Below are 16,391 nucleotides of genomic sequence, written 5' to 3' on the forward strand. Positions count from 1 at the left end.
GAAATTCAACACCTCCATGCTATCAAATGACGTGTTCCATACATTGGTAACTACATGGATAGACAACTACACACAAGACAATAAAGATTCTCCTGTTTCTCCGGCCACAATGTGGGACGCTGCTAAAGCCACACTAAGAGGTCATCTAATTGCATATGCTTCCTCTAAGAAAAAAGCAATGGAAGCACACAGGCTAGATCTTGAGAGGGAGCTGGAGTGCTGTAAAAAAATACATAAACAATCCCTAGACAGCACCTCCTGGAGTCATCTTAAAGCAGCCAAAGCCAAACTGAATTTGGACTACACTCGGGAGATAAAAAAAAATAGTTTTCTTTACTAAACAGAAATACCATGAGTATAGCAATAGGCCCAGTAGATTGCTTGCTTACCAATTAAAAAAGGAGCAGTCAGAGCGTACAATCAAGGCTATCCGAACAGCAGAGGACGAGGTCACATATGACCCAAAAAAGATCAATTGAACTTTTCATGATTTTTACTGCAAACTATATACCTCTGAGAGATAACACACAGAGGCAGAGCTCCACTCTTTCCTAGAGGGAATCTCGCTACCTAAACTATCAGAGACCGACCAAGAAGATCTCAACTCCCCCTTCACTCCTGAGGAGATCCTGGAGGCAATTACCTCCATGCCACCTAATAAGTCCCCAGGCCCAGATGGATTCCCCAGAGAGTTCTACAAAGCTTTTTGGCCCCAGCTCAGCCCTATCTTCATGCCAATGCTGGAGGATTTTTGCAAAAATGGAGTTCTCCCAGACTCAATGCACACAGCTCGCATTACAAAAAGGACAAGGACCCCCTATCCTGCTCGTCCTTCCGGCCCATAAGCTTGTTGGATTTCGACTATAAAATAATTACCAAATTGCTCGCCAAAAGACTAAACACTTCTTCCCAAAATAATAAAAGCGGACCAAACTGGATTTATTAGAGACAGATACTCTTCTGATAACATTTGCCGTCTTTTTGATATTATTGATCAAGTAAACACACAGAAGACCCCTGTCCTGCTGGCTTCACTGGATGCTGAGAAGGCGTTTGACAGGATGGAGTGGAGCTTTCTGTTTTCAGTCTTAGAAAAGTTCAATATGGGCCCAAATTGTATTAAATGGATCAAATCACTATACTCCCATCCAAATGCCATGGTGACTACTAATGGACTGAACTCTGACAGATTCCCTCTGGAACGGGGCACAAGACAGTGGTGCTCGCTGTCCCCGCTGCTCTACTTGTTGGGGGCGGAGCCTCTGGCAGAGCTGATAAGGAGCAATCCAAGTATTATGGGTGTTTCTGCAGGCGGCCTGCAGCACAAGATTTCGCTTTACGCGGATGATGTCTTGCTCTACATATCCAACCCTGAGAAATCCCTCCCTCTCATTTTAGACACAATTGCTCAGTATGGCAAGTTTTCAGGTTATAAGATCAATTTGAACAAATCCACTGTCTGCCCTCTCAATATTACACTCACCAGCTCTATGAAGACACTTTGTGCTTTCCAATGGAAAACACAGGGGTTTCAATACCTCGGGATCTTCATAACACCAGATCTGAATAGCCTTTTTAAGGAAAATTATCTTCCACTCCTGGATCGAATCAAGAACGATCTCCAAACCTGGATCTCCCTCCCAATTAGCTTAGTAGGAAGAATTAATGTACTCCGTATGAACGTCCTCCCTAGACTGAACTACTTATTTCAGATGCTCCCATGCTATCTCCCAGTTTCCTTCTTCAAAACAACTAACCAAAGCATCACCAAATTTATATGGGGCAATAAAAAACTTAGGATCAAGTTTTCCACTCTATCGAAACCTGAATCTAAGGGTGGTCTTGCCCTTCCCTCCCTTCAATTGTACTACTGGTCTGCCCAAATCCGCAACATGCTAACATGGATCACAAACAGACAAGAGTCAACGTGGATTCAGATAGAAGCCCAATCCTGTGGTTCATTGCCCTTAAGCTCAATTATATTCATTAATAACTTTAGTGAAGTGGGCAACATAGCCAAAACCTTTGTGATTTACAGCACCCTACTAGCGTGGAGGGACTGTAAGAAATACCTGGGCATTTCCTCCCAAATATGTTCTCACTCGCCTATAGTAGGCAACCCAGACTTGCCAAAAGCCCTGAGGGATGCCAACTTTAATCTTTGGCATACTCTAGGAATCAGGACCTTTTCAGACCTATTTCATCAGAAAACCACTACACTGAAATCCTTTCAAGAGCTCTGCAGTGAATTCGATGTGCCAAGATCCCTTTTTTTTTTTTAAATATCTTCAAATTAGACATGTAATTTACTCATTTACCTCCAAGAGGAGGTTTAGAACTCAGTTGAATGAAGTTGAAACCCTTCTTGTCACAGCACAATCCATTAAAGGCTAAATATCTTACATCTATAGACTCCTTTCTGAGAAAGGAAGCTCCTCCTTTACTCCTTTGAAAATAATCTGGGAAAAGGACCTTGGTCTGACTATCAGTGATGAGTTATGGGCGGAGGTTTGCGACAGGGTATACTGCTCCGCTACCAGTGTAAAAATGAAAGAATCTAATTACAAATTTTTGTACAAATTTTATTATACTCCTTTGAGACTCCATAGAATGAAAACAGATATGTCTCCTAACTGTAAAAGATGTACCTCTGAAAGTGGAACCTATATGCATGTATTTTGGAGCTGTAGAGAGATTGCCAGATTCTGGGATTCTGGGGTTATGTGCATGGACACCAGCTAAATAAATGAGCCTCTGGGTGGTCTAGTGTATATTAGATAACAACTTGAAGAAACCTCTGTTACTGCTGCATACCGTTGTTGGAAATTGTCAATAACACTTTATCAGTTCAGTTCCTGTTAAGATAAAATGGCATCTAGCAGTTTTAGGACGTTGCAGGTGCTTATAGTGCATATGGTAATATTTACAAAAATGGCACTGTTTGAGTCCAAAAATGACATTCAGAAGTTACATATACAAATGACAAATTTTTTAAATAAAGAACAATAGCAATGAGGATCAACCAAAAGGCTACAAAAGACAAAACACCTATAAAGCCCAGTGTTGTGAATGAGATAGATGTTTTCAGATAGTTTTCCTGTGAATCACTCTTCATGTTCAAACCATCTCAAAATGGATTGAATTACTCAATTATTTTACTTGAGATCATTTGGATATGAATGCTAATATTGACTTGCATTGGATTTGTGAGACCAATGCTAAACTAAACCAAAGCATGGGTTGCTGTCATACCTTGTTCATAGAATGCTACAAGGTAAGGAAACCAATATATAATTTTGGAATTTGGTTGAACTATCCCTTTAACATTGAGGGGGGGGGATTACCTTTTTTAACACCTAATAGCAAGAACATCACCGTCTAGTGGTCAGGACCTGGTAATATCAAAATGTAGGAAGGGACATAAACCTACAACTTCTATGACTAATTGTCTGAACAGGAGGGAATATAATAGCAAATTCACTGAGAATGTATTACACAGGATGAAGAAACAATACTCCGAGCTGTACTACTTGTCAAAGGTAGAGAATGTATTGTATACTAGTTGTTGGGTTGGGATTTGTGTGGGGTGTGGGTTATACGTGGGTGGCTTTTGACAATTTCTTTGAAACCCTCATGTCTTACTCATGTAAGTGTTGGTCCAAATTGGATGTTATGTACTATATTTATTGAATATTATATGAATCCTATCATTTAAAAAATGTCCAATTTGGGTGCAATCAATTAGCTTAATTTCTCAGAGATCAAATTATATTTCAACAAAATATTGTTGCAGGAATGCTAATCTTACCCGTTTCTAACTACAGAAACAATTTCAGAGCAGTCGGAGATGGTGGGTGTCATGGCTTGCTGAAATTACATTGAACGACCCACTACACTCGTAGAAAAAAAGGTTCCAAAAGGGTTCTTTGTCTCTCCACATAGGAGAACCCTTTTGGGGTCCATGTAGAACCTTCTATGGAAAGTGTTCTAGGATGTCCCTTGTGGGAATCTGTACCTATACAGTGCATTCGAAAAGCATGCAGACCCCAATGCAGGAGTGGCTTCGGGACAGTCTCTGAATGTCATTGAGTGGCCCAGCCAGAGCTTGGACTTGAACCCAATTGAACCTCTCTGGATAGACCTGAAAATAGCTGTGCAGCGACGCTCCCCATCCAAACTGACAGAGCTTGAGAGGATCTGCAGAGAAGAATGCTTGTAACATGATACCCAAGAAGACCCAAGGCTGTAATTGCTGCCAAAGGTGTTTCAACAAAGTACTGAGTATGTAAATGTGATATTTTAGTTTTTGATTTGTAATCAATTTGATATTGTGTGTAGATTTGATGAGGGAAAATACATTTAATACATGTTAGAATAATGCTGTAATGTAACAATGTGGGAAAAAAATCAAGGGGTCTGTATACTTTCCAAATGCGCTGTGTATGACATGCGCAGACTGGGCTAGTAAACATCCTGACACTAGGGCCTTGTCGTGCCTCCTTATTTTAGATAATACTACATGGTGTCAGAGTGGTTTTAATAATGACAAAAACGTGAAGGACTTACCATGTAAATCATAAATCCATGCTGACAGACTGTTTCATAGCAAGGAGGGCACAGCGCACATCATCATTGGTCTTAGCTAACGAGTGAGGATTAGGTTACTGCTAGCAACATCTTACAAGAGGAAGAAACTGTCGGGATTTCAGGGTTGTCAACTCCAAATTCAATGGGTACTCTCACGAACATGAACAGGCCAGTGGCTAGTGCTGACGGATTTTGCATTAGCCCCACGAGAATTTTGATTGTATGTTCATTCAAAACTGGCCAAAATGGATCAGGCGCTTTGAGAAGTTTCAGACTTAAACATGGAAAATCTGGCATTTCAAGTTAATACACTGATTTACTCTATAGGTGATGAAGCTGGGGATATATTAAATGTTTCATTGTTGACTGAGGAAGAGAAACTTAGCTACAGTGCAAGTAAAGACTTATGAAACGCAATTCGTAGGGAGACACAACATTATGTTTAAGAGAGGTAGGTTTAATGTGTGCAGAAGCAGGGTGAAACCGCTGGCAGATTTATCACAGCTGTTCAGAAGCTAGCAGAACATAGTCAGTTTGGCGCACTCAGGGAAGAACTGATCAGAGATCGGATTGTATATCAGAGAGACGTCAACTTACCAGCACAATTTAACAGCACAACCAGCACTACGACCAGGAATATGACTTTCCCAAAGTGGATCCTTTGTCTGCACCTCCGAAGGCATTTGAACTGATTCCAGAGGTCAACCCAAAACAACGCCATCGGAGGAGAGTGTGCTGGAGCGGTCTTCTAGTGAGGCTTCGGATGCACGCACACCACCCACCGCTTCCCAGTATATTACTCGCTCTTGTCCAGTCCCTAGTTAAAAAAGTCGATGAAATTAGGGAAAGAGTTGCTTTCCAAAGAGAGATCCGGGATTGTAACATATTCTGTTTCACAGAGACATGGCTAGCTGGGGACATGCTGTCGGAGTCTGTACAGCCAAAGGGATTTTCTCCTATAGGCAGAAACTAAAACAGGAAGTGCCCGGTCTATCTAACCCCGGTCTGACCAATCGGATTTCACGCTTCAAGATTGCTTCAATCACGTGGACTGGGATAAGTTCCGGGTAGCCTCAGACAACAACATTGACATATGCGCTGACTCGGTGAGCGAGTTTATAAGGAAGTGTATAGGAGATGTTGTACCCACTGTGACTAATAAAACCTTCACTAACCAGAAACCGTGGATTAATGGCAACATTCGCACAAAACTGAAAGCACGTACCACCGCATTTATTCATGGCAAGGCGACTGGAAACATGGCCGAAAACAAACAGTGTAGTTATTCCCTCCGTAAAGCAATCAAACAAGCAAAGCGTCAGTATAGAGACACAGTGGAGTCTCAATTCAACGGCTAAAACACAAGACATATGTGGCAGGGTCTACAGACAATCACAGATTCCAAAAAGAAAACCAGCCCCGTCGCAGATATCGACGTCTTGCTCCCAGACAATTTAAACAGCTCCTTTGAGCGCTTTGAAGACAATATAGTCTATAATCCACCGACACGGCCCGCTACTAAAGACTGATGGGCTCTCCTTCCCCGTGGCCGACATGAGTAAAACATTTTAACCTGTTAACCATCGCAAGTCTGCCGGCCCAGACGGCATCCCTAGCCTCAGAGCATGCGCAAACCAGTGTGTGTGTTTAAGGACATATTCAACCAAACCCTATCCCAGTCTGCCGTCCCAACATGCTTCAAGATGGCACCCATTGTTCCTGTTCCCAAGAAAGCTAAGGTAACTGAACTAAATGACTATTGCCCCGTAGCACTCACTTCTAGACAAACTCCTATTTTCTTACCGCCCCAATAGGTCCACAGACAATGCAATCGCCATCAAACTGCACACTGCCCTATCCCATCTGGACAAGAGGAATACCTATGTAAGAATGCTGTTCATTGACTACAGCTCGGCATTAAACACCATAGTACCCTCCAAACTAATCATTAAGCTCGAGACCCTGGGTCTCGACCCCGCCCTGTACAACCGGGTCCTGGACTTCTTGACGGTCCGCTCCCAGATGGTGAAGGTAGGAAACAACATCTCCACTCCGCTGATCCTCAACACTGGAACGAAGTCTGGAGTCAGGAAAATAACCTCTCACTCAATGTCAGCAAAACAAAAGAGATGATCGTGGACTACCTGTTCACCCCTATTTACATTGACGGGACAGCAATGGAGAAGGTGGAAAGTTCCTCGGTGTACATATCACTGACAAACTAAAATGGTCCGTGCACACAGATAGTGTGGTGAAGAAGCACAACAGCTTCTCTTCAACCTCAGGAGGCTGAAAAAATGTGGCTTGTCACTGGAAACCCTCACTAACTTTTACCAGTGCACAATTGAGCGCATCCTGTCGGACTGTATCACCGCCTGGTACGGCAACTGTACCGCCCACAACCGAAAAGCTCTCCAGAGGGTGGTGTGGTCTGCACAACACATCACTGGGGGCAAACTACCTGCCCTCCAGGACACCTACACCACCCGATGTCACAGGAAGGCAAAAAGGATCATCATGGACAATAACCACCCGAGCCACTGCCTGTTCACCCCGCTACCATCCAGAAGGCGAGGTCAGTATAGGTGCATCAAAGCTGGGACAGAGAGTTTGAAAAACATCTCGAGGCCATCAGATTATTAAACAGCCACCACTAGCATAGAGAGGCGGCTGCCTACCTACAGACTTGATTTCATTGGCCACTTTAATAAATGGAAAACTAGTCACTTTAATCATGTTTACATATCTCGCATTACTCATCTCATATGTCTATACTGTATCCTTCACTATCTATTCTACTCTCCATACAACTCTCCTTCCGTCGCCTCCAACTGCTCTTAAATGCAGGGAAAACTAAATACATGCTATTCAACCAATCCCTGCCCGCACCTGCTCGCCCGTCCAGCATCACTACTCTGGACGGCTCTGACTTAGAATACGTGGACAACTACAAATACCTAGGTGTCTGGTTAGACTGTAAACTCTCCTTCCAGACTTACATTAAGCATCTCCAATCCAAAATTAAATCTAGAATTGGCTTCCTAAATCGCAACAAAGCATCCTTCACTCATGCTGCCAAACATACCCTCGAAAAACTGACCATCCTACCGATCCTCGACTTTGGTGATGTCATCTATAAAATAGCATCCAACACTCTACTCAACAAACTGGATGCAGTCTATCACAGTGCCATCCGTTTTGTCACCAAAGCCCCATACACTACCCAACATTGCGACCTGTACGATCTCGTTGGTTGGCCCTCGCTTCATACTCGTCACCAAACCCACTGGCTACAGGTTATCTACAAGTCTCTGCTAGGTAAAGCCCCGCCTTATCTCAGCTCACTGGTCACCATAGCAGCACCCACTCGTTGCACGCGCTCCAGCAGGTATATGGTCACCCTCAAAGCCAATTCCTCCTTTGGTCGTCTTTCCTTCCAGTTCTCTGCTGCCAATGACTGGAACGAACTGAAAAAATCTCTGAAGCTGGAGACTCATGTCTCCCTCACTAGCTTTAAGCACCAGCTGTCAGAGGAGCTCACAGATCACTGCATCTGTACATAGATGGAATGTTTACAGATTGGCTATCTACCTACCTCATCCCCATACAGTATATTTATTTATTTATCTTGCTCCTTTGCACCCCAGTATCTCTACTTGCACATTAATCTTCTGCACATCTACCATTCCAGTGTTTAATTGCTATATTATAATTACTTTGCCACCATGGCCTATTTATTGCCTTAACTCCCCTATCTTAGCTCATTTGCACTCACTGTATATAGACTTTGTTTTATTTTGTTCTACTGTATTATTGACTATGTTTTTTTTATTCCATGTGTAACTGTTGTTGTATGTGTGGAATTGCTATGCTTTTTCTTGGCCAAGTCGCAGTTGCAAATGAGAACTTGTTCTCAACTAGCCTACCTGGTTAAATAACGAAATAAAATAAATAAATCAAATTCTTTGCTTAGCCGCTCTGTCACTGCTCATCCTTATATTTTATACTTATATATTTTCATCCCAGTCCTTTACTAGATTGTGTGTATTAGGTTTTGTTGTGGAATTGTTAGATATTACCTGTTAGATACTGCTGCACTGTCAGCATAAAATGCATAAGCATTTCACTAGATTTGCAATAACATCTGCATGTGACAAATACAATTTTGATTTGATTTAGTGAACAGTTTCTGAACAGTTACAGTTGGATTCACAGCTTACCTTGTCCAAAGCTGTAAACCAGGTTAGGCAGAGTGAGACAGTAAAAAAACAGCAGGCGATGCTGTGCAGTAGAGCTCTATGTAGAGTGAAGAGAGGGAGGAAATACATGCGTTTTCATACCATGCTAAAACAACTGAGGGGAACAGAGACAGATGTGGAGAAAACAATCACAGACAGTCCCAGTAGCCAGTTCAAGCATTTGTCGCAAATGTGGGAAATCCCCTTTCAGAGTTGGAAAGATTGACCAGCAAAGGATGAGCAATGCAGGAAATGTCACAAGAGAGGACACTTTTCATCGGTCTGTCAATCAAAGCAAATGCATGAGGTCTCAGAGGAGGAACAGCAGTTACAGTAGGTCAGCTAATTCTGGGGGAAGTAGGGGGGGGGGGGGGATGCTGGCTGGCACTCCGACATTAAACTGTAGTCATTTCAACCAGACACAGGTGTAGCAGTGACATCAATCCCCACTAGGCTGTATAGCTACAGTAGAGATGGCTTGCTACAAACAAAAAACTGTACAGGCCCAGTAATAAGATATTATCAGTGGTAGGGCAGATTGTGTGTAAACTGGAGAGTAAAGAGAAGTGCCGTCCAGCCTGTATTCGTCATTGACTCTCTGGCCAGACCGCTGCCGGGGCTGCCAGCAATTGAAGCATTGCAACTCATTGAGAGAGTGAGTGAACTGGAGGACCCAGGGGAGGTTTTCAAAAATAAATTCCCAAAAGTGATTTCTGGCCTAGGAAGGCTAGAAGGTGACTACAAAATCCACCTGAAGGAGGATGCAGTCCCCTATGCCATTATCACCCCCTGCTGTGTGCCTATCCCTTTGGAAGGATGGAAGAAATTGGGTCTGTGTCTAAAATAGAGAGTCCCACTGATTGGTGTGCAGGGATGGTGGTGGTCCCAAAAGCCAATGGGGACATTACTAACTTGAATGAGGCGCTGCAGAGAGAGACACATCTTACCATCAGTGGAGAAGTCACTGGCTTAGTTGGATGGTTCACAGGTCTTCACAAAGCTGGATGCCCGCTCAGGCTTCTGTCAGATATCCCTGTCACCAGAGAGTAGGGCGCTCCCACCGTTTGGCCGGTACGGTTTCAACGTTTTGCCATTTGGAATCGCTCCCGGTCCTGAGCATTTCCAAAGACGCATGTCCCAGCTGTTGGATGGGCTGAGGGGCATCATAGTCCACGTGGACGACGTGCTCATGTGCAGACGGGACAGAGCAGAACATGATGAAAGACTGGCCTGACACTCAATGAAAAATGCCCCTTTGCACAGTCAAACGTCTTGTTCTTGGAACACAAAATCAGTGCAGCTGGAAAAGAGCCGGACCCAGAGAAAATCAGCACTATCACAGACATGCTCATCCCCCAGAACGTGGCTGGAGTCAGGACCTTCTTAGGCATGGCCACATATGTGAGTAACTTTCAGACACAACCAAATCCCTGAGAGACTGACTAGCCAAAGCGAATGACTCAGAATGACTCAAAGAGAATGACATGCAACAGGCAGCATTTGACAAAATCAGAGGACACCTGGCCTAACAGAGAGTGCTGGCCCAGTACCGTCCCCATGCTAAGACAAATGTGTCAGCAGAGGCACCATCCTTTGGGCTAGGGGCGGTCCTCACACAGATGCACCATCCTTTGGGCTAGGGGCGGTCCTCACACAGATGCACCATCCTTTGGGCTAGGGGCGGTCCTCACACAGATGCACCATCCTTTGGGCTAGGGGCGGTCCTCACACAGATTCATCATCCTTTGGGCTAGGGGCGGTCCTCACACAGATTCATCATCCTTTGGGCTAGGGGCGGTCCTCACACAGATGCATCATCCTTTGGGCTAGGGGCGGTCCTCACACAGATGCATCATCCTTTGGGCTAGGGGCGGTCCTCACACAGATGCACCATCCTTTGGGCTAGGGGCGGTCCTCACACAGATGCATCATCCTTTGGGCTAGGGGCGGTCCTCACACAGATGCAGGACAACATGGAGTGGTGTCCAATAACATACATCTCCCGAAGCTTATCTGACACAGAGCAAAGGCATGCACAAGAGGAGAAGAAGGCGTTGGCTATCACAGGGGCATGTGAAATGCTCAGGCAATAGTTAATTGGCCTTCAGCTTACAGCAGAGACTGACCACAAACCACTGTTCGCTCTGTTAGGGACAAAAGCACTGGACGACTTGTCTCCCACAGTTCTGCGCTTCCGCCTCAGATTGCTGAGGTTCACCTACAAGATGGTGTATGTGCCAGGGAAGGCACTGAACACAGCAGATGCACTCTCCAGGGCCCCAATTAAACATCCATTAACAGAGGAGGAGCAATGTCTAGAGGGTGAGGTACAGGTGTCTGTTCATGGAGTAAGAGACAGCATACCTGTGTCTCAGACCAAACTGCAGAAGATTGCAGAGGAGCAACAGCGAGACCCCATCTGCCGACAGAGAGTACAGGAGTTCAAAAAAAGAATAGCCTAAGGCTCTGCCTCAGCTTCTGAAGCCCTATTGGGTGCACCAAAGTGACTTCCACTGTAATGGAGACCTACTCATGAACAGTCAATGGATAGTTATCCCAGAGACTCTACAACCAGAAATGCTAAACTGAGTTTATGAGGATACATGAGGATATCCAAATGCAGACTGAGGGCTCTACAGTTGGTGTGGTGGCTTGATCTAAGTACTCAGATTGCCAAACTGGTGGCCCAGTGTGAGGTGTGTGCAAAATGTCAACCTTATCATCCTGAACCAATGATGGCAACTGAGCTGCCAAAACGGCCATGGCAAAAGGTAGGGGCAGATATGTTCTCTTGGATTAGATTACTATTCAAGATACATTGAAATAGCAAAGACACCCATAACCACATCAGCTGGTGTTATCAATGGATTAAAGTCATTTTTTTCCAGGCAAGGGGTAGCTGAGGTCCTGGTTGCTTTTTCTGTATAATATGACTTCACACATGTGACCAGTAGCCCCTACCATACACAGAGAAGTGTCAAGGCAGAGAGGGCTGTGAAAACAGTCAAGGGACTGCTGAAAAAGAACAAGGATCTGTATAGGGCTCTGTTTGCTTACAGAGTCACACCACTGCTTCATGGACAGAAGGATACGCTCCCCATTTGCCTGTCTCACCGGCTCAGGTTAACAAGCTCGCCCAAAAAGTGATGTGAAGCCACCAGAGTGGCTGAAAGACTATGTTATGTGAATAGAATACATACTGTTGAGGGGACCATTCCCAGCAAAAATAAAGAAGTTAATGCATAGTTCAGACTGTGTAATTTCATGCTTTCATGGTGTTTCAGAATGGGAAGTAGCATGTTAAAGAAAATAATACTAGTTTCAAAACTGCATTTCAGTTATGCTTCAGTGATTATGCATGTTGAATTCTTGTTCATCGGAGAGGGGAAGATGTAGTAAGATGTCCCTTGTTTTCGTGTGCGTAAAAACAGTGATCACCTATTACATGAGCTTCCACATTCGCCACAGAAGTGGAAAAGATGGAAAAACGTTTATTTTCTCTGTAAATTATCACAGCTGGAAGATACATTTAAAGAGATGCAAGTGAACAAGCTTAAATCTGCTCCATCTCCAACAAACAAATCAATAAATCTATAAGAACCACGGGTCTTAAACATGAATGACCCAAGATGCTACCAAACTTTAAGTAAAGTTGACTGCCGACAAACGTACGTAGAATATAGTGTTGCCAATGTTTTTTGTGTAATCTGGTAAGCATGAGTTTGAATATTCCCTGTCGGTTTGGCATGGGTGGATTTCAGATATGTTAGCACACATCCTAAACTCTTCCTCTTCTCTCAACATAGTGTTGCAACATGTGTTCCAGACAATGGGGGGCACTAGCGGTTTCCCATTTACTTATTATTGGGTAATTCCAATATGACCAGATTTAAGTGGTTCTACCTAGACATGAACTAAAAACATGTCTCCCTGTTACGTCACATGAAAATCGAAATGTGTCATAACACATTCAGCTTTAGAGTCATGTGTCAATCATAGAGCCATCGTCATTGGTCCGACCATGTTGTCCACACAGAGTAGAGGGCTGTGACCCTTTCTAACGCCGGAGAGTGCAGTTAAGGTAAATCACTGGTTTTCCAGATAGTTAGCAGCCTGCGCTATAAGCCGGATTGTTACACAGGTTATGGCAGTTGAACAGCTCAGAGACAACTGGTTTAGCTTCCCATGCCTCAGACTCTCTCCATAGGGAGCTACTAATTCAAGTGAGATTTCAGTTCCTTGCATGTTGAATTTTACAATGTTGGCACAGCCCTTTGCTGTAGTCAATGACCAAAAGCAACCTCTTTGGCGTCATGGGAGGAAAGTAAAAAAATAAATACAGTTTTTCTATGTCAAACTGTTTTGTTATATTTCTGTCTTCTGAGATGTATATAAAGTGTAATATTAGGATGTAATACATTTAAACTCTATATCTGATATGGTACAGGTTTAATCTTTTTTTAAGCTCATAGACGTGTGTGAGGTGTATATTTTTGTTTCAAAGTAGATTTGTATAAGATTGCCAATAATCACTCTGTGTGACCTTGACCCAGTAAAAAGTTCAAGTATCTTTCTGGGGTTTAATTTAGTGTTTATAAGTGTTTCCCTTTCAAATTGTTCTCTGGGAAAGAGAATACAGTCAGTGTTGTTTGGGGATTCACCCTCTTATAGTATATGATATAGTCAGACTTATACAGGTCTGCTAAGCATGACACTACCAAACCAAATTTAACTGTAGCGCAATAGCCTCTGGGACAGTGATTTTGACATAGATTCTTAGCACCTTACATTGTGTCGTTGGTCCGCTCATGTTTCATTTAAGACACTAACAGTGATTACCATCCTCCCACATAAGCCCCCAGTTTACACTGACAAAAGAGGATACCACGAGTCCTTACCGTTTGCCCGGCTTATCCAGACTCGTCTGTGTGTCTAACTTTTCGCTTGACTTCCAGGTGAGAACTGCATGGGATCAATATGGCCAATACTCCTCCGTCTTCCGCTCAGGCGAGGCAGAGTAGAGGAGAGAGGTGTATCAGCTCTCCCTTCAGTCCAGTAATAAAGCAGTCAGAAAGTAGCGGCGTTAGCCTTTAGGACTACCAGGCTTCTGAGTTTGTGCATCTGCTGAAGACCATTGTCACACGTCCAGAGGTTCCGCTGGTGGAGGAAGATGCCCAGAGTCCCCATAGTCTTAACTTCAGGTGTTCAGAGTGACTTATCAAAGCCTAGGTGTTAGGGCAGATACAGAGCTTTTTTAGTAAGGGTATGAAACACAACGTCTGTTAGTAGTGTAGAGTTGTTTCCTCCAGATGATTCTACCTCCTTCACACACAGCCAGACTGCCAGGTATGCTGAAGGAGACCTGCCAGACTTTCAGAGAGAGAATCTGCCCTAGAAATCCAGCAACTCGTATGGCAATAAACAATCAGCCCACAGCTTAACAATTTGTAAATCAACATAAATTGTCTAGAAATCTCCTGCAGTGTGTTGAGTAAATGGAATGTTATTTACGCAGTACTGAAATATTTTAAAATCTCATGAGAGTACTTTTTAAACTCCAAGATCCAGATGAGTTCGATCAGTCTGTCCATTTCCCTGCGTTTAGAACACAACACTCTCTGAACAAGATGAGACGTTCCAAGACGTAGCTATTCACCCCACAGATTCCTTCAATGCGAGTTAATTACAGCTCTGTCCTCACAGAGTAAGAGAGAGAGAGTGACTCCAGCCTTAATCTAAATTACACAATCATTTGCGAATCCCGGTTCTGTAGCGACGGAAGTTTCAGAGATACTGAGTGTCCCGACTAAGTAAGCGCGCCGCTGATTGTAAGCACGGCAGCTGCTACCTGTCATCCACAGAGAAAGAGAAACAGGCAGACACTGAAATAATGTTCCTTCTGCAAATTCAAAGTAACCTCTTCTGTTGGTGTACAGTGTAGTGTAGTAGACTATTCTGCTTTTCGTAAACCTGCTTGTGTCAGAGAGCCCAGCTTTACACTGCTAAGGTATGGAGGGATGGGAGCGCAGGATGGACAGAGGGGGGAGCTAAGTGGAAGAAGGGGGTGAGGGATTGAATAGCTTCATCACTCTTTCGCCCCCTTTCTCCGCCTCCTCGTTTCCTCCCCTCCCCTTTAAGACATAAATACATTCAAATACACACACGCATGCACGCACACGCACTCAGACACATTCACACACACCATTGGCAGACTCAAGTCTAATCAAAGGAGGCTGGCTTAGAATATCTCGGGACTGCAGTTGATTCATGTGCGTGTGCTTATGCTCGTGTCACAGTCTGCACTGACCTCTGCACAAAGGATAAAGATGCATTATGTATGTACATTTACATTAGCAGAGCCAAAAGAGTAAGTGACATAATAAAATCCTTTATATCCTGTGTGCTGAGGGCTGGTCTGATGATTTATTAATTTTAAAAATGATCCATCAGTCTTTTCATCTATAGGTTATACAATTTGCCTACGTTTTTCAGCCTAGTTACCGAAGGTCCAATCTGTTACTCAACATCAGGTGGGCAAAAAGTCCATTATGCTGAACGTAAATATCCTGACAAGAACAGAGCAAGAGGAGTTGGTTTTGGGAGGCACATTTCTAATGCTTCCAGGGTGGGGTGGTTAACATACATAAACACATACATACACATAGAAAGATCCGACAAATACCTACAGATGTTTAGGGATCTGATTACCCCGTTTACCTTCTACCTGCTTTTGACCAGCCCAAAAAGTCCAGTACAAAACAAAGAGCCAATAAGCCTACGTATGCAGGCCCCACCTATAGGATAGGAGTGTTGTTTCAGTGATACTCTATTCATTTATATACATTTAATGGCCATTTTAAGCCCAACCACTAACGACCCATAACTCTAGTTTAATCATACATTAACACATCAATACCCAGTTGAGACCATGTTGACAAACATCATATTTGACCTTCAGCAGTATTTACATAAACACATTCCTGCCGCGGAGAGACATTTTCTTAGTTTATGGACATGTGGATTTGAAAACAATCAATGATACGGTTTTGTCGAAAGCTTCCCTCCAATGGGAGACATTTGGTCCATTTCTAGGTGCAGCTTTTGGCACGAGTTCAATGACTTTCACAATACCTCTACTTGTTTGGGATTACAGTGCTTAAAGGGAAAAATCAAAGCACTGTTTTCCTTTTTGGTTTCCAATAGATACAACGATATGTTTAGGAAGGGTGGTGGGTGTGGTCTAAAAGAATGGACAGCAGTAGTGATCACTTTGTTTGCTAAAACAACTCTCCTCTTGGTAAATCATGTTTTCAGTGAGGGCAGGAACTGAAAAGTGAATGTGAGAGAAGGAGTGCTATTCATGTGGTTTCCTGTCCGGTGTGTACACCCATATAGCTGCTTCATGACAACTGCTTTTATATAATCAGTGCATACCTGGGGCAACTGTATGGATTCTAGGGTAGGTCATATTGTCCACTGAAAAGGCATTGAGGTATCAAAATATTCTGAATAGGTCTCAATTCAATGAACAGCAATGGCAATGTTGTATATTGTTATATGTACAAT

The 16,391-nt window shown here is 43.5% G+C and overlaps 1 protein-coding gene across 1 annotated transcript in view; it reads right to left on the minus strand.

The window, feature by feature from the left end:
- Positions 1-14,839, minus strand: part of LOC115109224 (neurturin-like) — a 46,743-nt gene extending 31,904 nt beyond the window's left edge. The window contains exon 1 of the mRNA XM_029633913.1: positions 13,724-14,839. The gene's annotated coding sequence lies outside the window, so the exon portion shown is untranslated. The remainder of the gene's footprint in view (positions 1-13,723) is intronic.
- Between the last annotated feature and the right edge of the window lie 1,552 nt (positions 14,840-16,391).

The sequence above is a fragment of the Oncorhynchus nerka genome, linkage group LG25 (assembly GCF_034236695.1).
Source record: "Oncorhynchus nerka isolate Pitt River linkage group LG25, Oner_Uvic_2.0, whole genome shotgun sequence".
NCBI lineage: Eukaryota > Metazoa > Chordata > Actinopteri > Salmoniformes > Salmonidae > Oncorhynchus > Oncorhynchus nerka.